This window comes from Adiantum capillus-veneris, chromosome 3, assembly GCF_014529385.1.
Source record: "Adiantum capillus-veneris isolate H3 chromosome 3, ASM1452938v2, whole genome shotgun sequence".
NCBI lineage: Eukaryota > Viridiplantae > Streptophyta > Polypodiopsida > Polypodiales > Pteridaceae > Adiantum > Adiantum capillus-veneris.
Window position 1 is genome coordinate 30,989,923 of NC_140933.1, and position 14,130 is coordinate 31,004,052.

Here is a 14,130-nt window from a genome sequence, read left to right on the forward strand (position 1 = left end):
CTCAAATCCTATTGGATGGCCATGGAGGTGGACCATGAGAATTAGGCTAGAGTAAATCTAGTTTAATTCATTTAAAAACACTTAATAAAATAATCAATATGAATTAAACTCTCTAGAAGACTATTGGATAGTCTCCCAAGGGGTCCAATGAGCATTCAAGAGCCCAATGGCTTGCCTGATTCCTATTGTCCAGGAGACAAAGGGGTCCAATGAGAGTTTAGTTGCATCAATTAATTACCTAAAGCTCTCACAAAAGGGGAAAGGGGGACACATGTCAGAAGTCTATCACGTATGCTTCATAAATCCTATTGTCTAAGCATGGAGAGGTCCAATGAGGTGCCACCAAGAGAATTTAGCAAGAGGGGTCGACCAAGAGAGAGAGGGGGCTGATTTTTCAAAGGCATCATTCCACACACACTCACACAATCTCATGTGTGAAGCAAGAAGACTCTCTCTCTCTCCTTCTCAAGCTTTAATGGAAAGCTCATCATCTACTCCAAGCTTGTGAGAAGGGAGGCATATACCAACAACTCTTGGTTTTGTGATGCAAATCCAACCAAGATCCAAGATTCAATGTATGCTCATCTCCTCTACCATGCTAATTAGTAAGCTATTCTATGCTAATATGAGTGATTATGTGAGGAGATATACATATTTCTCGTAAGACTACTCCTTATTCTTCTCAATCTACTCTCATACCCCACTAGCTGTCACCATCTTCGAAGGTGTGTGAGGCCTTGGGTCTGAGACCGTGAGGGAATTGATGTTGTGTTTTATAAGTGTTTTGCTTAGTGCTTAAAGCTTCCATCTTCATTGCACTAGCTAGTTATTGAAGGAACACAAAGAATTGTATTGTGAAATGTCTCCCTTGATGGGGGAAACCTATAACACAAAGCCTTTTGGAGGGGGGACGGGCTCCATGTAAATCTGGTCCTCAACTGTTGTCAATAGCTTACTTTCTCTCTCTTATGAAGTATTGTTCATGCCTATCTAACTAGGTGTTATGCTTTTTGTTGCTCTCTCCACCCAAGCGCTCTTGTTATGCTCAGTAGGAATCTATTCTAATGAAATGCTCACTACGTTCATGCTATTTTCCGCTACACACAATTTACTAGGCCATTAAATGTTACATTGATCAGAGCACAAGGTTTCTCTTTTGTTGGTGAAGAAGGGAGGTCCTCAAGCTAACTATAAATGGTTGGTATTATTAATTGCAATTGAGTAAGTAGAATAGGGATTTTTCAACCTTGCAATGCGCCTGCCTTCGTGTAGATAACAAGGCATCACCGTCCAGAGCTATGGTCTTAATAGTGGAGTCCTACGGGGCTTGCCTACTGTTTAACCACTATTGAGCTATTAGAAGCTTGACAAGATCCGGTGCTATTTTGGTGTTGAAAGACCCTCTCTTCTATTCCTTGCAATTAATGATATTCGAGCCACAAGTATAGTACCTTGAGTGCTTTTCTAAAGGGCTAAAGAGGAGTACCAACTAGGGCTTGAAGTGCCAAAGTACACCTAAAAAAGTTTACACCTAAAAGTTGTTAGAATGGCTGACAATAGTAAAGAGAGTGAAATTATTGTTGATAGCTTTGATTTTGCTAATTAGTAGGCTACTAATGATACCCCTATTCTTGTTAACTACCTTGTTTCTAGGCTTGAACAAGCCATGGCCAATCCATCCCTCCAAAGTGAAGTGCAACGGCAGCTTCGTGCTCATGGGATTCTCCAAGCTCCCCACCATGATGAGAGAGTACCTAGGAAGTCTCCTTGTGAGACTCGAAAAAGAGACCTCTCTCCGACTTGGGAAGAAGAAGAGGATCCATACGAAGGGCTCAAAAATTTGCTTCTTGATGACACATCTCCTTCCCAAAGGAGAACTCAAGAGCCCCCACCAAAGGGACGAGAAATAAGTGAGTCTCCTGCCACCTCGATGGAGATGGCTCCACGAAGACGGCGGGCAAAACGCTCTCCATCACCTCCTAAACGGAGAAGATCATTGCACACTTCTCCACACCATAATTCAAAGAGGGATGACAAAAAGCAAGAGAAGAAAAAGGCGAGAAAGATATCACCCTCTTCTTCATTCTCTTCCTCTTATGAAGAAAGTGATGGTGCCGACAAGGAAAAACAAGGCAAGACAAAGGCAAGAAAGAGGTCACCCTCTTCTCCATCTTCCTCAAATTCTTCATCTTTTGAAGAAAGTGACGGTGCAACTTTTGAACCATCAAAAACAAGAGGCCATAGGAAATCCTATGCCGCGTGGAAGAGGTCGTCCAAGCTCAAGAAGTTCAAAGAGGGAGGAAAGAGAATCCCTTTCCTTACCTATGACACCATGGGAGAGCATATCCATGGATTTTATCTTTGGATTGCCTAAGTCTATCCATGGGAATACAGAATATGGACAATAATAGACAAGTTCAACAAACAAGCTCATTTTATACATGTAAAAAAGACTATCAAAGCCCATCAAATTGCAACCCTCTTCATATCACAAATCTTCAAGTACCATGGCTTTCCAATGTCCATAGTGCCGGATAGAGATCCTAGAATGACCAATAATTTCTAGAAGGGTCTCTTTGAGAATGTATGGACAAGGCTAAATTTCTCTTCAGCCTACACTACTAGCCATAGGGGGGGTTTGTGAGGGAGTAATAATTGACAGGCGTCGTTTAACCGATGATGAATGCGTCGCATAGACGAGGTTTCAGTCGTATAAGCAAGGATATATTTTAAAAAAAAATCGGCCGTCGCATAAACAACCACTACCGTTGCATAATCGAAGACTTGAATTTGTAGCTGTGGCATAATCGACGCTTCAAATTGGCCTTGCTTAAACGACGCTGTGAAGCGAGGCTCCTAGCGACGCCTGCACAATGCCCTACTCTCATGCGACGAGGCACTTTTATAATATTGTTGCAATCCTTTGAAATGTAACTCAAATGTAACTCGCGGGAAATTACACAGCAGGCGAGCTCCACGGTAGCTCTCCACGACAGCGATACAACAAAACGAGAGCAGGTACTCCTCCCCCCCCCCCCGCCCCTCCTCTTCTTCATCACTTGCCTCTTTGGGTGTGAGAGCAGTGAAAAATGCAATACCGTAGGTTTACTATAATCCAAAGGTGTGGCCAAACTTAGGGGTAGGGGATCCAAGCACTGCGGACATTCTACAACATCCAAAGCAAAGTCCATACCCAACCTCAGAATGTCTTCATATGAAAGTGCCAACAAAATAGGTTCAGAGCTATGTTTAAAAAAAAATTAGTTCAATGTGTGAGTGTGCATGTGTGTAGGCATGCAGGTTGTGTGTGAAGAAGACCTTAATACTGTGTGCATGTACAAGAGTATGTGTGTGTGTGGCGCGCATATGCAATGACAACTCAAAACTAAACCTCTATCATCGCACAGATTCACCAGCATATAAGTAAGAGTGCGCATTGATACAGACAGAAGAAGCAGAGCACAATATATAAAGGGGCAAAAGCTAGCTTCAAGCAGTGTATGTGTATACATCTGCGTGCAACTTGGCAAAAACTAAGCTGCAGGTGTTGCTGTGGTGGAAGGATACACCCACATCTTGAGCTTGAGGCGACTGGTTTTCCTCTGTTTTGGTAGGGACGACCTCCTTCTTATCTTTAACAGGCTCCTTTGAAGTCTCCATTTTTGGCACATGGTAGAGGCTCGTCTTGCTATCAAAGCGAAGAATGTATGCCTGATTACATCCCTCATAAAGCCTCTCCCCCAGTGTGTCAATAATGTAGTAAGCTTCTTTGCATACCTTCAATAGGAAAAAATGATCATTCCAGCTCACAATGTAGAGCTGAAATCCCCCATTGGGTTGCAAGCCTACACTCTGCTGATCTATTGCTGCCCAAATCTCTTCAAAAGACCTCGCGCCTTGCAAGAAATTGTTGTAGGTGTCATCTAGCCTCTCAGGTTGGAAAAAGCCAATGAAGGAACGCTCATGATCCACTGCTAGTGGGGTCGTATTCTTGCATTTATGACAGTCTCAAGGTCAAAGTGGCCATCCACAAACTTGCTTCTGTAGGCCTCAACATCAAATAGCTTCCGCCACTCTGTAGATCCTTCTCGGATGAGGGTGTCATATTCGGCCTTGATGGGCATACAATTTGGGTTCTTGTGTAGCCAATCAGCGATCACTGCAACAAGGGCCATGCACGCACTCTTGTCGGCTGCTCTTTCGCTCCTCTGATCAATAGAGGCAAAAAATACAGATGTAGAGAACTTCATGTTACCATCCCTACTCACCAAATCTTTATGTTCCCAGCTTCCTATAGTGAAAAGCTCCTCTCCAAAGTCCAAGCATTCAGATATCGCTGAAGAAAGCATTGCTTTCTCCTCATTCTGACAAACACAAAAAAAACTTATTTCCATATACAAGAGCTTTTGGACAAATTCCTAAGAATTCTCACATTGTGACCTACCATAACATCATGGGCTTCTATTAGCAAGGGCGCCGCATACCTAGTTAGGTGCGGTTGGGGGCAGGGGATCGTTGGCCTAGTGGGCAGGCCGGTGGTCCCCAAGTGCACTAGCTAGGTATGTGGTGCCTCCCGAGTGGAAGCTCGTGATGTTAAACAGTACATGCAAACAATGAGAAAGAGCCCATTTTCCTACATAAGAAAATGTCAAAACCTTCTTGTGATAAATTAGGTTAAGTTAGCAAAGATTTTGTGCATTTTTTACATTAGACTAGCCTTGGCTTTGCATTATTCAAGGTAACTCATCCATCAAAACAGATATAATCGATCCAGGCATATTACGTATCGGAGAACAACATGGCTCTATGGGGTAGCTTGACAAGCGCCTATCACGATCAATGTCATCACCACCATCCTCTCCATATGCCTTGATCAACAACGGCTCTCCACGTGTTGACGTCCGCGATCGGAAATTTAGCTTTATCCTTTTCTAGGAGAGGAGACTCCGCATTGTGGTACTTTGATCCAAATCTGATGTAGATGTCTCGCTTGTGCCAGAGTCACTAGAGGCTTTGCTACTTGTTGACAGTGAAACGTTCTCTTCAACATGTCTATTATCTATGAATTGAGGAAGTGCCCCTTTAACAAAGAGATTGACACCTGCAAGGGGCCCATGATAGCTTTGTAAGATCATCTTGTCTTCTCCAACTGAGACTTTATCCTCCTCGTGATCATCAAGTGAGTCGGAGTCATAAAGATCACCGATGTCACTTGAGCTTTCTTCGCTTGTGGCAGAGAGTTTACCATTGCACATTATGTTATCTATTTCCCGTGACGTCTTCTTCCAATTGAGAGAAAGTGATCTCTTCATGTCCTTGACTTTCTTCTCATACATGATGCGTATTTGGTGGTCACATAATAAAGGCCCACTAAGGCAATGTAGAGAAGGTGAGTTGAACCTTTCCATGCTAGGACTCTCATGGAATTGGAGGAGTTAACGTTGAAGGCGGGAGAGCTAAGGAATGGCAAGAACACACCTCCTTCGAGACTTCGCGTGTACATCTCAAGCTTCACCTGGCCGTTGCTGAGGTTGAATCCAACAGGGAGATGCATGAAGGAGCTGCTCGACAAGCTGTCATAATGCTATGAGTGTTGGTGCGCTACTGCTGCTTCGGTGCTTATAAGATCGCCCAATAGTATAGTAGGAGTCAGCAGTAATAACAATATTCTTAAGCACAAGCTCAACAAATCATCCATTCCCTCAATACGTCAAGCTTCCTAAGAACTAAGCTGCAGGCTTGGAAGGCGATTAGTTACACTACAATTTACCCTAGCGTTTAATAATTATTGATGGGGAACCTTGCTAGAGCCGATTTTTACACATGAAAATGACCTATACAACATTACTCATTACAAGCACAGTTCAATTCGGAAGATGCTCACGCTCTTCCATTTTGGTAAAGTTAATTTACATCAGCAACAATACGAGGGAGGGACCACATGGCACTAAGTGAAACGAGTCCGCACATGGGGTGGAGTAAGGTGATCAATGGTGGAGAGGGGCTAGCCCAAATCTCGAGGTAAACATGATCACCCAAAAATTTAGGGCTCTCTTAACTAGCCATAGGGGGGGTTTGCGAGGGACTAATAATTGACGGACGTCGTTTAAACGATGACGAATGCGTCACATAGACGAGGTTTATGCCGTACATTGCGCGAGATTGTGATGCAAATGAAGGGGCAGTAGTGCATAAGAAACATCCTTCAAACGGGTGTCGCCGAGTCTGGCCCCTCGACCCACTCTTGTTTGCTCGTACAGATTGTTCAAGTCACCCCAACTTGCTTGAGATCATGCTTGGGCACAAGCTCTGGTTTGCCATTGAATGAAAATGACTCAGATGACATGATGGTGTATGGAATTCTTAAAGAAGCTGTGAACAAGACAGGCTGGGTTCCGCGCACCCCAAAATGCGAAGATGCATCGACGGAGAGTCACCTTGCACCCAAATCATCAACACCACAAAATACAACTCCTCCAAAGAAAGGCATAAAAAATGGTGGTGCCTCTACATTGTGCTCTGCCCCTTCAAGCTCATCATTAACACCCGCAGAGCTTGCCAAGAGCTCCAACAAGAAGCATTACCGAGGAGTACGGCGTCGTTCGTGGGGCAAATATGCAGCCGAGATCCGAGACTCTGCAAGGCAAGGGGCCTGTGTTTGGCTAGGGACCTTTGACACGGCTAAGGAGGCAGCTTTGGCATATGATCAAGCGAAATTGAAGATGCACGGGGTGCGCGCATTGCTGAACTTTTCCGTCAATTTCGTGGCTCCAATATATGCTAGAGAAAGAGGTGGAGACAAAGAGAAGAAGAGAGTGAAACAAGAAGCACCAGTCGAAGATGGAGTTGCAGGCATCGAGCAACAACATCAACAATGCAAGCACATGCAAGAGCCATCATCATCTTCACCACCATCAATTCTGGTAGTGAGCTTTGAAGGAGAAGGGGTGAAGATAGAAGAGCTAGATGATGTGTTTTCTTTGCATGAGCTGCGTGAGTGTTTCTTGCCTTTCATCGCCTCCTCATTTGTTAGCGCCATGGCTACCCTGGCCAACTGCGCTGCAACCTCTCATTTGGCAGCCTCTCATGTGATAGCAGAGTGCTTGTGTCTGTGTGTGTTTATGTGTGTGTGTGTGTGTGTGTGTGTGTGTGTGTGTGTGTGAGAGAGAGAGAGAGAGAGAGAGAGAGAGAGAGAGAGAGAGAGAGAGAGAGAGAGAGAGAGAGATCTCAGTACGTGTTGTTGGGCGAGAGTCCGACCATCATCAAGGACATGGTGGTAGTCCATGAGAACTAGGCGTTGGTTCTTGGTGGGGGTCAGTGAGAGCCTGCAGCCTCTCATTTGGCTGACAAAGAGTCGAAACTCATCGGCGAGCTCATCTACAGAGTCGACCTTGAAGGCATATGGTATTTCACAAGATGCTGATATGGACAAAAGAATTCACTTGATATTGTTAGTCAATGGTTGTGCTTGGAACTACCTTAATCGATATGTATGCCTAATGTGGTGCACTTCATCGATCACAAAAAGTACTTTAAGAGCTTCCTGTCACCCGGATGTCGCCTGATTGCGGGATATGCCTAACTTGGACAGGGCTCAGGAGCTCTAGGATGTTTTCAATGGAATGGGACATCGTGCTTGCCACTGCCTTGGTCGACATGTATGCCATATGTAGTGCACTTCATGAAGCACACAAAGTGCTTGAGGAGCTTTCTGTCTGAAATGTCATCTCTTGAGATGCACTGATTGGGGGATATGCCCTTGGGCACGGCCAAGGAGCTCTGGTCATTTTTTAGTGGATGAAGTGAGGGTGTCTCTCTAGACGCATACGCTCTAGCCTATTTTCAGCTAATGCGAAGTGAGGGTCTCTCTCTAGATGTAATTTTATTTCAAGCAGTGCATTGATTGCTACAAGGTTAGGTCAGGAAGAGAGAGAGAGATAGCTTTTTTAAGCAGATGCAGAGAGACTGCATCTTTCCAAATGCAATCATGTACAGTGGCACCTTGAGGGCATGTGGTAGTACACAAGATGCTGATATGGGCAAAAGAAGTTATGATGATATTGTTAGTGAGTGGTTGTTGAAAGAAAACGTTGTGCTTGGCACTTCCTTGGTCAACATGTATGCCAAATGTGGTGCACTTCATAAAGCGGAAAAAGTGCTTGATGAGCTTCCTGTCCAGGATGTCGTCTTTTGAAATGCACTGATTTGAAAGCACGACTGCCACGCACAAACCCTCTCGGTCTGAGCCGCTAGAAGAACCTCTTGGATGCTAAGGAGCCAATCCCATCTTCAAACCACAGCATGGATCTGAGAGTGCCACTCGAATGGGGCTCCCCTGCCACTAATGCCACACCCCCTCCCAAACCCAACAGAATGCCAGGAACCGAGGCTTACATGTTGATCTCCGAAGGAGAAAAGAGCGCAAGACAACTCCTGCTGTCAAAAAATGAAGAGTCCGGGCAGTCGAAGAGGATTTTGCAGCCAGGTGCCCCCACCCAGGGAGGTCCTCCGCATCGGCCTCAGCCCACAATCCACCCTGCCTCCACTGCAATCCCACGTGCCGTCCGTCAACCCACCCCAATGAGCCTTCCCTGCTCTTAGTGGTGGTCGAAACAAGTAGAACGAGCCTGTAGCCGAAGGCTCTTGAACCCTTGTCTTGACTCATCCCACAATCCACACTGCCTCCACTGCAAGCCCATGTGTCGTCCGTCAACCCACCCCAGCAAACCTTCCCAACTCTTAGTGGGCTAAACGAGTAGAACGAGCCTATAGGCGAAGTCTCTTGAACCCTTGTCTTGACCTTTTACTTTAAGTATAATTTTTGTGATCTATGAACTGCACCACATTAGGCATACATGTCGACCAAGGTAGTGCCAAGCACAACCACTGACTAACAATATCAAAATGAATTCTTTTCTCCATACCAGCATCTTGTGCAATACCATATGCCTTCAAGGTGCAAGTGTACTTGATTGCATTTAGAGAAGAAGAAAGAGAAAAAGAGGATTTTAACGTCGTAGGAAACTATCCCAAGAGACCTCAAAGATCTATCCGATGAGAGTTAAACTCAAGATCTGTTATTGAAGAGAGATTCCCTCTCACTGCATCTGTTGAAAACAAATCTCTCCCTTCCTGACCTGACACTACTGCAATCAATGCACTCTTTGAGATAATATTGCATTTCGAGAGATGCCCTCTCTCTGCATCAGCTGAAAACATTCTAGAGCATATGTGATTGCATCTGGAAGAGAGCAAGAGCGTAGGCTATCATAAGATGGCATTTGTAGGTGAGACATTGAGGGAGATGGCCTAGCCACTTGTCCTAAAAGCTTGAGTCGATCTGCTCGATGGCCTTTGATTGCTGTTGCTCATATTGATTGCATTTAGAGAAGAAGAAAGAGAAGAAGAGGATTTTAACGTCATAGGAAACTATCCCAAGAGACCTCAAAGATCTATCCGATGAGAGTAAAACTCAAGATCTGTTATTGAAGAGAGATGCCCTCTCACTGCATCTGTTGAAAACAAATCTCTCCCTTCCTGACCTGACACTACTGCAATCAATGCACTCCTTGAGATAACATTGCATTTCGAGAGATGCCCTCTCTCTGCATCAGCTGAAAACATTCTAGAGCATATGTGATTGCATCTGGAAGAGAGCAGGAGCGTAGGCTATCATAAGCTGGCATTTGTAGGTGAGACATTGAGGGAGACGGCCTAGCCACTTGTCCTAAAAGCTTGAGTCGATCTGCTCGATGGCCTCTGATTGTTGTTGCTCATATGTGACTGCGTCTAGAGAGATATCCTCGCTTCGTCCAGTGAAAAACGACCAGAGCTCCTTGGCCCTGCCCACGTTGGGCATATCCTGCAGTCATTGCATTTCAAGAGACATCTCGGACATAAAGCTCCTGTTAGGTGTAGCGGAATGATTGTTTGCGCTTTGCTCAAGATGAGTGCTCCGAACTATGCTCAAGATTCCTTTTGTTTTTATGGAAGGTAGAGTCTTCCGTTCTTAATGAGAAAATGCTATGATCACAAACAAAGTGAATGGACACTGTGCGTGCAAGTGAATGAGACTGAGAGATAGAGAGAAGAGAGATACAACACCAGAGACGTTGGAAAACCCTCCTCCGAAGGCCCCACTCTCATTGGCGAGAGTGGTCTACTTTTCGATTGCACAAAGTGGTACAATGCGTATGCAATGGACTGATGCAACCTGGGACCTGCTGATGACGACGACGGTGATGACGACGACGGCTTTAGGGATGAAATATGTGGTATTATAACTACTGAAATTCTGCAAATCTTTGGGCTGTTTCGGGTGGCTGAAAATGACTGTTTTGGCTGCGTTTTTATGGCTGAAAATGGGGGTTCTCTGCAATGCTTCAAGGGGTTAATCTGCTACCGTGTCTAATGCTGAAAACGCTGCTACAAGTGCTTCATCAATGACTGATCTGGGGTAATCCCTTCAGGGGTGAGAGAGAAGGGAGTAGCGATGGCTGGGGTAATCCCTTCAGGGCTGAGAGAGAAGGGAGTAGCGATGGGCTGATCTAGGTCCATAGTGAAGGGGATCGGGGAGCACCACAGACGGAGAGTGAGAGAGAGAAGGAGACACACGACACACAGATATGAGTGGGGAGACTCAAAGAGTGAGCAGCCCCCTATACACTTATGCTATGTATAAGGTATACAAGTCAGTGGGCGCCCAGACTCTAGGCGGCCGGGCAAGGCACAGGCGCCTATACCCTAACAACCTCCCACTTAAAGGCGACTGTGCCTTTAAGCAAGAGAATCTAGTCTAAAGACTACAAAAGGCGAGAGAAAACCGCTCTCAACCGATGCCCACTGGCTGGCTGTGATCGTGTGCATCCGGCTGTCCTGCTCCCGTGTAAGTCCATACACCACCAGACGTACCGCACACGTACTGCAAGTATGTACGCAATACCTGCATATCTCCCTCGTGCACTATGCCATCATCAGTCAACAAACGACTGACAACCCCAACTGCAAATGCTCTCACTGCAGCTGCGATATCTGGTCTCAAGATCAACATCTCATACATGAGACCACCAAATGCTGATGCAATGCTAGCGGGCCCTGCTAGCTCTACAGAGCATGCATCAACATATATATCCCTGGCAATAGGCATCTCTGACTGACAAGGCGTGTCAGCCACATGCATCTCCTGAGTGTCTGCAAAAGACGCATCAACCTGTCGTGCAACCTCAGAGCAAACCAGCTGCTCTAGGTGTCTGCTGGAAGACATATCCTGCACAACTATATCCCCATGCTCACTGTCGAGCATAGAAAGGAATGATTGCATAATCGTTGACGTCTCAGCCTCCTCTGCAATCATCCACTGCAAACATGACCACTCAATCTGCTGTGACTCACTAGAGCTCTCATGCTCTAACTCCGTATGCATAGACCCTTGCACAACGTCCTCCTGTTGTGACTCACTAGAGCAAGACTGCTCTACCTGTCTATCCTGCATAGAAGTATCTCGCACAACTAAGTCTCTGCTTTGCTCAGTCACTATCAAAGCATGCACGTCTGACTCTGTCACCTCTCTGTGTGACTGCTCAAGTTGTGCCCCAAGTGTGTGCACAACGAGCTCACTACTTTGCACTCCATGCAAAGCATCCTGCAACCCATAAGCAAAAGAGACTCGCCTGCTCTCTCGCTGTCTACCTGGCTGCATGATCACAGAGACAACACCGTCTCTCGTGTGATCCACATGCAGTGGGTAACCTGTACCACTCTTGGCACCTCTCGCAATCACTAGCGAACCCAAATGCAACGCAAAAGATCGCTCAAGCAGCGATACCCGACATCCACTATCCCGTAACTGTCTGACTGAGATCAAATCGCGTCTCAGATCTAGCACATAACGCACATGACGCAGGGTAAATCTCATACCAATGGGCAAGGACAAACATACGTCTCCTGCACCCTCAATGTCATACAAAAAACCATCAGCCATGTGCACACAACCAAGTCTCCCACTAGAAAACGTGCTAAACCACTCACGATGCGACGTGACATGGAAAGTAGCATCTGAATCTAGTAACCAATGTGAAGACAATGTACAATCTGATATGCAATCCGTAGACATAAGATCGTCTGAAGACAAGCTAGATGTAAATGTGACATCGCCGTCACAAGCATACTCAGTAACCACCGTACTGATCTCACTAGCATCTGTCGTGCCCAAATCTGCATCACGCATCTGTTGCCTCCGTTGTCTCAAACACCTTAAACATCAACGCCTAATGTGCCCTCTATGTCCACAATGCCAACATGTCAAGTCTCTATGCCGTCGAGACTTGCGTGTGGGATCAATCTCTCCCATGGACATAGAAGTGGGACTAGACTCCCCTGTAGACATGGATGTCGCGTACATAGCATGTAAACTCTGCCATAAAGCATGAGTTGTAGTCTCCCTTGGGACCTGCCAGTAAGCAGACTCAACTAGATGCAAACGAATCGTAGACATGGCTAACTCATCAAGATCCTGTCAATCATCATCACACATAGAATTGGGCTTCGCCGATAAACCACGCAAGGGTTTATCCTGCCCCAAATACGCCAATGCAACAAGCATATGTTCCTTCCAAGCAACAAAATCTACACCATCAAACTGTGTCAGACCATAACGCTGGAAGTCAAATGAAAAATCAGCCATAATGCTCGCAAAAGAGCAACCAACAATGAGTAGCAAATGTCAACCAAATCAGCCCTAAACTGGCTCGAATCGCATCAATAAAATTCTGCAAATATGGTTGTAAGATATGGCTGCAAATCAGACCCAAAACAGCCCCAAAATTCAGCTCTTAAACAGCTGCATAAACAAGTCACAAACGTGTCCCAAATCAGCCTACAACTGAGCCATACATGGACACCTGCAAAGAGGAAACAATGGCTGAAAATTCAGCGCCCAAATAAGACCTCAAACCTGCCTGTAAACTTGTAAACCTGTAGCTGAAACCTGCTGAAAAACCTCAAGCCATTAGTGCTCGAATCCGGCTACCTAGCTCGTAGCCACACAAGCATACATCACAATACTCACTCCTGTGAGTGTGCCAAGATAACTGTACGCCTGTCAAACCCGTGAGCAAATCACCAAGCCCACACTGTGCGGTATCGATGCATACACACGCACAAATCTCCCACCTGCAGAGAACACCGCACGCAAATGCTGAGTGCAACCCGCAATCTCTACCTAGATCGCATAAATGATGCGCATAAAACTCCTGGGAAAATTTTGCGAGAATTCCGTCAGTAAAACGACCACAAAACCAGTAACCAAACTGACTGCACGCTCAAAACCATGAGCAACCAAAGCGCATCAAACCGTACTCCAAATGCATGCACCAATCTCCACACTTTGCATACATCATTGCAAACACCTGTAAATCTAGTACACAAATATCTGCTCTACCTGTGACTGCCAAAAAACATGCTCGGGGCATACATTGCCGAGCTCAAAATGCAATCACATTAGTCTCCCTGAGCATCAAACCACATAAGGCGTACTTCGTATCCTCCCACCTGTGAGGAAACTTGCAGCAAATATCACTCTCACATTTGAGAGCAAACCATGTGTAGAATCCTCGACACACAATAAACAACTGCTTCTGCAGAATAATTCAGCGTTCAAAATTTTAAAAATTCTGATATGACGAGCACGTCCGAAGCGTGCCAAAACCCCAAGGTAGACTCCTAGATCACATGTATCCGAGTCCGGGTGTGAAAGCTATGCCAAAAACCTCCGTTTCGACCCAAAAACGCCGCATAAACTGCCAAAAGAGGGCTGAAAAATGCAGCTCCTCAAGCGTAGCTCGAATGAGGTTTCTGATGGCTCGAATGGCTTTGAAAGGGGGGTAAAACTCTAGGACACCTGGTGGAAACGCTCTCAGAAAGCTGAATTTGCCGATGCCGAAGTCGAAACCCTGTTTGCACTCTTCAAAGTGCGCGCGCGCGGACGCGATTTCGGGAATGAAACTGGCTCTCCGCTATCGTCGTGACTGTGCACACACGCACTCCCTCCGCACCTACGCTCTGATACCAATTGAAGGGGATCGGGGAGCATCACAGACAGAGAGTGAGAGAGAGAAGGAGACACACGACACA

The 14,130-nt window shown here is 45.8% G+C and overlaps 2 pseudogenes; one reads left to right on the plus strand and one right to left on the minus strand.

Moving 5' to 3' along the window:
- Positions 1-3,489: 3,489 nt before the first annotated feature.
- On the minus strand, positions 3,490-5,580 carry LOC147460687 (uncharacterized; annotated as a pseudogene).
- Positions 5,581-6,142: 562 nt separating this feature from the next.
- On the plus strand, positions 6,143-8,601 carry LOC147460688 (uncharacterized; annotated as a pseudogene).
- The last annotated feature ends 5,529 nt before the right edge of the window (positions 8,602-14,130 follow it).